This window comes from Eptatretus burgeri, chromosome 3 (genome assembly GCF_056783735.1).
Source record: "Eptatretus burgeri isolate ZD-2024b chromosome 3, Ebu_testis_v1, whole genome shotgun sequence".
NCBI lineage: Eukaryota > Metazoa > Chordata > Myxini > Myxiniformes > Myxinidae > Eptatretus > Eptatretus burgeri.
The window spans coordinates 25496723-25507099 of NC_140963.1; the positions used below are offsets into that span (position 1 = coordinate 25496723).

Here is a 10377-nt window from a genome sequence, read left to right on the forward strand (position 1 = left end):
CGGTATGTCATTTCATGGTTGTAAAACTCATGAAAGAATGCAGTTTCCTTATGGCTATTTTTTTTTCCTTTCTTTTGGGCAAAGAAGGGCTTCACAAGTTTGACTATTCATGGAAAATTCTTAGTTTGTTTTTGTAACACAATTCGATTATAATTTTTATATTTTGGAGGGCGTTTTTATCATTTTTTGTTTTTTTTATATACAATGTCGAGGCTCGCACAAGAGCTAACACACACAATGTATAACAAGGGGAGCAGGAGACAAGAGGGACGGGAGAGGGAAGCACAAAACGGTGGGGAACAGACACATGAGGAAATCTGTGGAAGGGAGAGGGATGGGGTGGGGTACACGGGGCAAACAAGATGGACACTACAGAAACTTTCAGGAAGGAAAGCAGGGAATTTGAAGGAGGTGGGCTTGGGGTGGATTAACGGGGGTAGAAAAGATCAAGGTTTTGAATGAGGGAAGATAAGAGATGGTGGTGAACAACTGTTTTGAAGACAAATGTGTAGAAGTTTACCACAAGATCAGCACACGAGGGGTGTTCACAATGTACTCAGAATGAGATAGTTCAAACAATTCAATATCCACCAATGTATTTTCACCTATTAACTGATTAGTAAGAACAAAGATTCCCTAATTATAAGGAGTAATGTATTGAAGGCTGCCAGGATGGCCAAGAGGAACACACACTCACCTCACTCAAAGCTGTCTAGCCTGAGCTTGAATCTTGGCCCAGCTATAAACTGTCATCCTAGTGTTTCACGGGCAGGGTGCTTCATCAATGTGTGTGTGCCATCCTCCGAATGGAGGTTTACCTGGGCGTCCCGTCTGCCAGCATTAGTTGGTGGACGTTAAAGATCCCACAGTGTGCTTTGCAAAGAGTCGGCAAGCTATCACCAGCACCATGAACAAATTCCATAATTCCTGTGCCAACTACTGCTGGGAAGACAATGGCAAACCACCCAGTATAATCCTTGCCAAGAAGATGCTTCGCCAACACTGATGCTCTGTAACAGAGAATGGTACATCAGAATCAGAAAATAGCACCACAAAGGTCCATCTCTTCTGTATCTGATTTTGACAAATTTCCCTGACAATATCTGCTGCTCTTCCTTCGCTCCAATTGGTTCTTCTGACCACGTCCTTGTTAAAGTGGACATCTCTCTGGCTGTTATCAGAGAACCACCTCACCGCCGTCGAGTCTGGCATTTCAGTCAAGCCGACTGGCAGGGTCTCCGAGCAGCCATCAAACTTACAGACTGGTCTCCTATCACTACTTTCTCAAACATCAACTCATCCTGGGAATTCTTTCAAAGAAACTTGCTCTCCCTCATGCACAGATTTATCCCCTCTCGTGTTCAGTTGTCTTACCCTTCCTCCCGCCCTTGGTTTACTGAAGCTTGTGGCGAGGCAGTTGTCCTGAAACAACTTACCTTTGCCTCATGGAAAGCAAACCCAACTGAGGGCAATCTCAGTTCTTTCCACAAAGCTCGGAACAAGTGTGTATCTACCCTCAGGAGAGCCAGAAAACAACATCTTTCTCATCTCAAGTCTGAACTCTCAAACCTCTCTCCCTCCTCAAAATCCTGGTGGCGTTTAATCAAATCTGTTTCTGGTGTATGTTCCCCCTCCATCCCCTCCCTTACCTCAAATGGCCGCACTGCTGATTCCACACGTGATAAAGCTGAATGTCTAAACTCGGTGTTTGCAGCTAAATCTTGTGTCCTAAACCCATCACTATCTCTACCCAGTCGCACCCAACTGTCCCTGGACTCTGTGTCCTTTTCTCCTAACAAGGTGGAGAGCTTGCTTTCAAACCTCGAGTCAGATTCTGCAACCGGTCCAGACGGCATCAGCCCACGTGTCCTCAAAGCCTGCTCTTCTGCTCTTGCTCACCCTCTCTCTGTTCTATTCACCCTCTCATTTGCCCAAGGTCATCTGCCATCTGCTTGGAAATCTGCTAACATCACTGCCCTGCATAAAAAGGTGCAAAAACAGATCCCTGTAACTACAGACCAATCAGCCTTCTCCCAATCATCAGCAAGGTGATGGAATCCATCATCGCTTCAGACATGAAATCCTTCCTCTTCTCCAATGGCTTGATTTCCAATCATCAATTTGGTTTCAAACCAGGTCACTCTACCCTGGATATGCTGCTTCTGCTCTCCCATCAATGGATGGAGGTCCTCAATGCCAGACAGGAAATCTGAGCCGTATCCCTGGACATATCACGTGCTTTTGACACAGTCTGGCACCCTGCCCTACTCACCAAACTCTCTTCCCATGGTATTCAAGGCCATCTCCACTCATGGCTCGCAGACTTCCTCTCCTGTCGCAGTCAACGCGTGGCCCTAAATGGAGTTCTTTCATCCCCTCTTCCTGTGCAGGCTGGAGTTCCTCAAGGTAGCGTTCTGGGCCCTGTTCTTTTTCTGGTTTTCATCAATGATCTCTCGGACTCTCTGGAAAATCCTCTATTTCTCTTTGCCGACGACTCCACCCTCTGCCGTACCATCTGTCATCCCTCAGACCGGCAAGCAGCAGCTTCTTCGCTCACTGCAGATCTGGATAAAATCACAAACTGGTCCAACACGTGGAACATGTCTTTCAATCCAGACAAATCTCACACTCTCACTGTCTCTTCGAAAGGACCGTTTACAAAACCCCCCCATCCACTTTCTCAACAATCCTCTGGAAGAAGTCTTTTCTTTCAAGCTTCTAGGTCTCACTATCTGCCATGACCTTTCCTGGGAAAGTCACATTTCCAAACTCGCCTCAAAAGCCAGTCGCCGACTGGGAATCCTCCGTCGTGCTAAGTCCTTCCTCGGCCCTCTTGAGCTCCTGACCACTTACAAAGCTTTTGTCCGTAACCTGATGGAGTACTGCTCTCCCCTCTGGGCTGGTGCTCCTGCCTCCCACCTTTCTCGGCTTCACGCTGTCGAAACCAGGGCATTTAAGATCATCGGCATCTCCCGCAATGAAGCTGAGTCTTTGGGCCTCTCACTCAATCAGCGCAGGTTGGTCGGTGGTCTTTCTATCTTCTACCGACTCCTCTCCAGCCTTGCCCCCCCTGCTCTCTCTGCGATTTGTCCCCACCACATTTCCACAGGGCGCTCAAGGTCCGCCAACAACCCCCTTCTGGTAAAACTACCAAAATCACGAATCACTGCTCATCTTCACTCTTTCATTCCTCTTTTTTCCCGCCTTTGGAATAAACTTCCTCACTCTATTCTTTCCCATTCTTCCCTCTAGGCTTTCAAACAAGCTGTTCACCACCACCTCTTATCTTCCCCCATCCAAATCCTCAATCTTTTCTACCCCCGATAATCCACCCAAGCCCACTTCCTTCATTTCTCCTGCTTTCCTTCCTGAAAGTCCCTGTAATGTCCATCTTCTCTTCGCCATGTTCCCCGTCCCATCCCCATCCCTCTCCCTTCCACAGTTCACCTAATGTGTCTGTTCCCCACTGTTTTGTCCCTTCCACTCCCGCCCCTCTTGTCTCATGCCTCCTTGCTGTGAGTTGTGTGTTAGCTCTCATACGAGCCTCGACCAAGGTATACAAAAAAAAAAAAAAGTGGGTGTAACCCCTCAGCCCCTTGACGCAAACCAATTTCAATATGGTGGCCATATTGAAAATCGCAGCACAGCACATGCACGCACGCACGCACACACACACACAACACCTGATCAAGTGCAAGTAGAAAAAAAAAGAAGAAGAAAAAAAAGAAAAGCAGAGCACCCCATCTGTGATGTCATTTGACATTTATTTTTGCTTTGCAAAATAAAATAAAAAATAAAATCAATCTGTCAAGCCGTTCTCAAGTTATTGTCCAGAAACCAATTTCAAGATGGCCGCCATGGAGGCCACATTGTAAATTGCAGCATGCCCATTTTCGAAAGGACCCTTCCTTTACTCAACTCCAACATACCCTGCAAAAATGGATTTAATCGGACAAGGCGTTCTCCTCGAAATCGACGGAAACCAATTTCAAGATGGCCGCCATGGAGGCCACATTGTAAATCGCAGCGTGCCCATTTTCGAAAGGATCCTTCCTCTACTCAACCCCAACACACCCTGCAAAAATGGATTTAATCGGACAAGGCGTTCTCCTCGAAATTGACGGAAACCAAAAGTTGACAGACGCCTGGACGGACGCCCGGACAACGTCTGTGACGACAATACCCCTTAGCCAATTCAGGCTGAGGGGTAAAAAATGTATTGAATTTTTTTTTTAACTTCAGCATTTTTTGAACTGTTGGAAGTAACTCGTTCAAGGATATTCTGAACGGCCCATGTACATCCCATGAAACACTGAAATGTCTTTTAAATTCCCAATAATTAAATTGACATATATGCTCTGAGCAAGCATATTAAAGGATTTGTGCTTCAGCACATATTAATTTGACCCATAACTTTAAAATGGGGTAGGATATGTCAGACGTGTGGGTTTGGTCCAACGGAATGCTCATCAACAGAAATTTCTGCACCAGCCACGGAATGGCAACTTGCCCAACATTAGTTCATCGCTATGTAAATGCTGAGGACTCAATGTGAGCACCCCGACACTCCCAGGAAAGTATGGGCCTCCACCAACCACCGCATACTTCAGTGTTATTGTCAAAAACTAGACAATACATCTGCAATGGATTCGAGAACCCCCACAAAGTCTAAATGTATTATCACTTTCTCCACTTTTGAACATTTCTGTGATTTGTGTGACTGTTAAGCATCCGTGATTTCCAATGATCGCTCCATTAAATTAGAAAGCCCTGGCGGAGTTTGTGCTTGTTGCTAGATATTTGTAAGACATTATGGATAAACTTGAGAGAATGTTTATTCACATTTTTATCAGCGTCATCCTCTACTTTGAAGGTAGCTAAGTCACACGGACTCGTGCTATCGTACGCCTCATTAATTTAATGTTTCTCTTTACCCATGTTGTGAAGTTGATAACATTCATACATTGTACGCACTTACCTCATCCAGTTGAAACATTGTAATCCACAAACACCTTCATAAGATGATTCTCTCTAATGTGAGATTCTGCAAAAAAAATTGGGCCAGTGACAGTGTGCTCACGTGAGAAAAATCGCAAGACTCAGCATTCAGTTGGTCGATTCATAGTCATGACACACCATTTGTCAATTCGAGCAAATTATGAAGTCCCAACAATGTATAAGCCACACATCACCTTGCACAGTGGGGTACTGCCATGTGGTGGTGAACTGCTTGCTGAGGGCATCGCTGCTGACATTGAACTGGCTTTCAGCTTTTGCCGGCCAAGTACGTTCTGACAGCTTGCATTGACTGATGTCCTTGGAAACGCAGGTCACACTGTCTCTGCCAGGAGACTCTTCGAAACTCTTCACCAGATGGCAGAGACAGAAAACATGCAGCATTTTTGTGTTGACCACATAACCCAACCACTTTCTGTCCTCTTCTGAAAGTTCCAGAGCATAAATAAGGATAAAGGCAATAGTCGTGTTTTTGATTTAGTAAATGAAACCCCAGTACTCTCAGAAAGCGCCAGACGTATGATAAAAAGTGAAATATGATTTCAGAAAAAAATATAACGTCGTATTTACTTTCTAAAGAATAGCAGTGGAGACATGTATCAAGATTGTAAACCTATGCACAACAACAGCATTGCTGCAAAAATTCTCACCCAACGTGGGGTGCCGGTCGTGCATCTACCCTGTGGTCGGCATCATTGCGCAGTCAACATGTAGTCGGGAAAAAAGATATTAAGGTTAAAATGTAACATGCAGCTGAGTTGCAGTCTGTGAAAAAGACAGACTGCCCCCCGCCAAATGCAGTGCCAGCTGCTACACTGTTAACCACACACAGTATCAGTAAGCCTGAAGGCTGGAGAAGCCTTCTTGCCAACGTGAACCAATCCCCAATCTCCCCCCACCCCCACCTCCCACCAATTTGGGAAGGGATTCAATTTTTCTGCAATATGAACCCAATTATTAGCTCACCTGAAACGTAGTTCCAGGGAGCTGATGGGATGGCACGTCGTTCGTCCGTCCACAAATACCTTCAACTTCTTCTCTGAAGCTACACATACAATTTCGAACAAACTTTACCACAACGTTCATCACTGAATGTACCAAAGTTTGTTAATGAAATTCGAAAAATGTGGCTCGAAGAGGGTGTAACGGGGGTTGCCCCCCACAATATGTATTTGCTTTCTTCTCCGAAACTACACACACAATTTCGATGAAACTTGACCACAACCGTCATCTCCCATGATGTACCAATGCTTGTTCATGCCATTAAAAAATCGGGGTCTCGGGGTGTCTACGAAGTGGGGGGAGGGGAGCGGGGGGGTTGCCCCTTGAAAGAGATATTTGCTTTCTTCTCCCAAACTACACATACAATTCCGATGAAACGACCACCGCCTTCACCACCCACGATGTACTAAAGTTTGTTCACGACATTAAAAAAAAATTGGGGTCGAAGGGATTCCACATGGGGTTTGCCTCCCAAAATATGTATTTGCGTTCTTCTATGAAACCACATACACAATTTCGATGAAACTTGATCACAACCTTCATTACCTGTGATGTACCAAAATTTGTGCATGGCATTAAAAAACAAGCTCAAATGAGCGAAGATCCTCGTCCTCTTAATGATGACGTCATAACGAATATGACGTTAATTATGATGTATCATGTTTGCGATAAATAATCTGTGCTAATTCCCGGCTTGATTCCCACAAACAAAATTCAAACAGCTTGCCTAGTTTCGGAGATAATGGTATAGGCGATTTCCATTAGCGGCAATATTATGACGTCAACTTTTTTCGAGGAAGAATTTCCAAAATCGGAGATGGTTACTGCCTGCGCGTGGGCTTTCTGCATATACATGGCAAGTTTCACGAAGATCCAATGAAAACTCTGGGTTGTGAAACAAAAAATGTCAAAAAATAGGAATGACGTTATAAAATTGATATGACGTCATAGTGATGTATCATATGTGCGGTAATTCATCTCTGCTAATGCCCTGTTCGATTCCTGCAAACAGAATTCAAAAAGCTTGCCTAGTTTCGGAGATAATTTTTTGGGCGATTTCCATTAGCGGAGATATTTTGACGTCATAACTTTTTTTTCTCGGAGGAATTTTTAAAATCGGAGATGGTTACTGTCTGCGCAGGGTATTTTTGCATATATATATATATATATATATATATATATATATATATATATATATATATATATATATATATATATATATATATATATATATGCCAAGTTTCAGGAAGTTTCGATGAAAACTGTAGGCTGTGAAACAAAAAAGTCCACAAGAAGAAGTAGAAGAACAACAACGTGAGTAAGACTTAGAGATCCTCCACGAGGATCTAAAAATGTCAAAAACTAGGAATGACGTCATAAAATTGATGACGTCATAGTGATGTATCATATGTGTGGTAATTCATCTCTGCTAATGCCCTGTTCGATTCCCGCAAACAAAATTCAAAAAGCTTGCCTAGTTTCGGAGATAATTCTTTGGGCGATTCCCATTAGCGGAGATATTTTGATGTCATAACTTTTTTCTCGGAGGAATTTTCAAAATCGGAGATGGTTACTGTCTGCGCAGTGTATTTTTACAAATTTTTCCAAGTTTCAGGAAGTTTCGATGAAAACTGTAGGCTGTGAAACAAAAAAAAGTCCACAAGAACAACAACGTGAGTAAGACTTAGAGATCCTCTATGAGGATCTAAAAAGATCCATCGGTATTTACTTTCTTCTCCATTATATTGTTGTGGTTGACGAAATTCGCAAACCACCATTCAGGTCCCTTAGGTGAGATATCTCTGTAAGTATATGTGTAGTTAGGCCCAAACCCGTTGTTTCGAGGGAATAAATGTCATTCATTCGGGCTGCGACCCTTCTAGATTGCCGTTTTTCTTTTACTATCTTTATTTTGGACCAGCCGCCATTACTACCACCACCAACCACGTCTCAACAGCCATCACACAACAACCACCAGCCGCAACGCCGCTTCACAACAACAACAACGCCAACAGCCACGACCTTTACCGAAACATCTCGCTCTCGCAACCATCGCATCACCGCCATTTCCGCGCCGCTTGTGGGCACCGATCCTGGACTCGTGCAGGGCGCGCACCGAGCAGCGGGTGCAAAAACATCACAGCCTTTCCGAAGAAAACGGATCAAAAACGACTCACGCCCACTTCTGTTCCGTCCTATCGGCGAGCGTGGGGCGATTTGGCCCCGCCTCCAGGTGCGTTGGAGTAATATCGCTATATGCAAATTCATGGATCAAAAAGCATTCACGCCCACTTTTCCTCGGTCCAATGGGGAGCCAGCCAGAGGTGAAGGGTCGAAGGTAAAGGGTCGAAGGCGAAGGAGCGAAGCCACGGGGGCTATAAAAGGGCCGCGTTCGCTCGCCAAAAAGGCAGTTGAGTCAAGTTGAGTTGGGAAGAAGAAGTAGTAGTAGTAGTCAGTCAAGTTGAGTTCAGAGTCGTTGGAGTTGGGAAGAGCCAGTCAAGAGAGGAGTCGGAGAAGGCAGTTGGACGGAGCTGTGGAGAGTTGGAGAGGTGGCGGCGGCGAAGGCGGTCGAGGGGGTGCTCGTGTCAGAGTCGGGGAGCTGCGGAGGGGAGAGGCCGGCAACGCGACCGAGGTCGTGGTGGAGACGCTCGTCGCGGGACCCGAGCCAGCGAGATATCCTCCTTCCCCCGAGCATCAACAACCCCCTCCTGTTTCCACCCGCGCTGAGATAGTGCGAGAAGGGGGCCCCGTTCCCACCCCATACCAGGCAGTCCCAGCGAGGCCCGCGGAGTCGGGGCGCCAGCGCCATTTTGCGGCTCATCACCAGACGGGTAGGCTCGACGTGGTCTCGGCCCCAGGCCGTCTGCCCCCTCATAGTGGAGGGTGGTCCCTTTTTCTTTTGCTTTGAGTATATGTGTTGGCGGCGCCGTCTGTGAAGTAAAACTGTATAAGTGTTGCCGTGTGCTCGGTAGTCGGTTAGCTCTGCATTGTCTTTTGCTTTTACATTTGCTTTTTGTGCATTATTGTGTGTTTCTTCTTCTTTTACATTTGCTTTTGGTGTAATTGTATATGTGTGCTTTCCGTTCATCGCGAAATAAATGTGCTTTATGTTGAACTGTTTTCCCGTTTCGCTTCGTCTTTTCCTTTATTGAATCTCCATCTTACCTCACGTAAAGGGTTGGTCGTGGGCTAAAAAGCCCGATAATTAATCGAACCGTCCAGGTTGACGATAACACCGCTCGGTTATCCCGATAGTACGGAACGGGTCGCTTAAAGTGGCCCGTGTCCGAAGTCGACCTGCGGAGAGGTGCGATCGCCCGGTCTACCCTCCGTGTGGGTACTTAGGTAGGTCGAATTTGGCGAGCAACCCTATCCCACATGGGGGGCCGATTGGCACGATCGTGGTGAGGCCGAAAGGCCCACCCGTGACTAGTTCCCGGCGTTAGTCCAAGAGGGTCACGACGGGATTGTCTGTCCGGTGAGCGACGTGCCGCGATTCGAGTTACGTGGCCGTTCGCACGCCGGCGGGCGCGAATCCGCAACAATATATTTTGAGAGTCATCCATGTCTACCAGTGGTTCCCTGATTGTCTTATCTTGCCGCTACCCGGTGAGCACCCAGGGGTATTGCCCCAATGTTTACCTCTGCCAATGAAGGTGGATGGAGGTTATGTTTTCACCCCTATCTGTCTGTTTTTCTGTCTCTGAGCAGGATATCTCAAAACATTACAGACGGATTCGGACGAAACTTGGTGGGCAGAATGGGTATGTGACAAGAACGATTTGATTCAATTTTGGTGAAAATCCGGATCTGGTTCCTCGAATTTTCGAAGTGAATATTCACCATTGAATGACAGGACGCATAACGATATGTAAGTATATTGTAGCTCGAAGCCTGGTGTTGGCTTAGTGGTTTGGGTGGCCGGCTTGGGATCCTTGGGTCCTGAGTTCAAGCCCTGTTTGCTGCTGAATTAACACCAGGTCGGGTTGACTCAATCTGTTGTCCTCCTGAGGTCAGTGAAATGAGTACCAGTGTACTGGTAGAGGGGTACAGCATCAGTTGTACAGCTGTACTCCAAGAAATGGTTGGAGTGGCGACCCGTCCAAGATTGTGCCAAATAGCCAAGGATTGTGCCAAATAGCCATGGCACTATCTGCCATGATCTTTGCTGGGAAAGCCACATTTCCAACCTGGCCTCCAATTCCAGTCGCCGACTGGGAATCATCCGTCGTGCAAAGTCCTTCCTCAGCCCACCTGAGCTCCTGACTACATACAAAGCTTTCGTCCTCAGCCTGATGGAGTACTGCTCCCCCCCTCTGGGCTGGTGCTCCTGCCTCCCTCCTTTCTCGGCTTCACGCT

At 46.2% G+C, this 10377-nt stretch overlaps 1 long non-coding RNA gene across 1 annotated transcript; it reads right to left on the minus strand.

Moving 5' to 3' along the window:
- Positions 1-487: 487 nt before the first annotated feature.
- On the minus strand, positions 488-5707 carry LOC147029577 (uncharacterized). Its single transcript, XR_015055729.1, has 4 exons — positions 5667-5707; positions 5193-5364; positions 4979-5044; positions 488-1010 (listed from the first exon to the last, which is right to left on the minus strand). It is a non-coding gene; the product is annotated as an uncharacterized LOC147029577 (long non-coding RNA).
- Positions 5708-10377: the final 4670 nt, after the last annotated feature.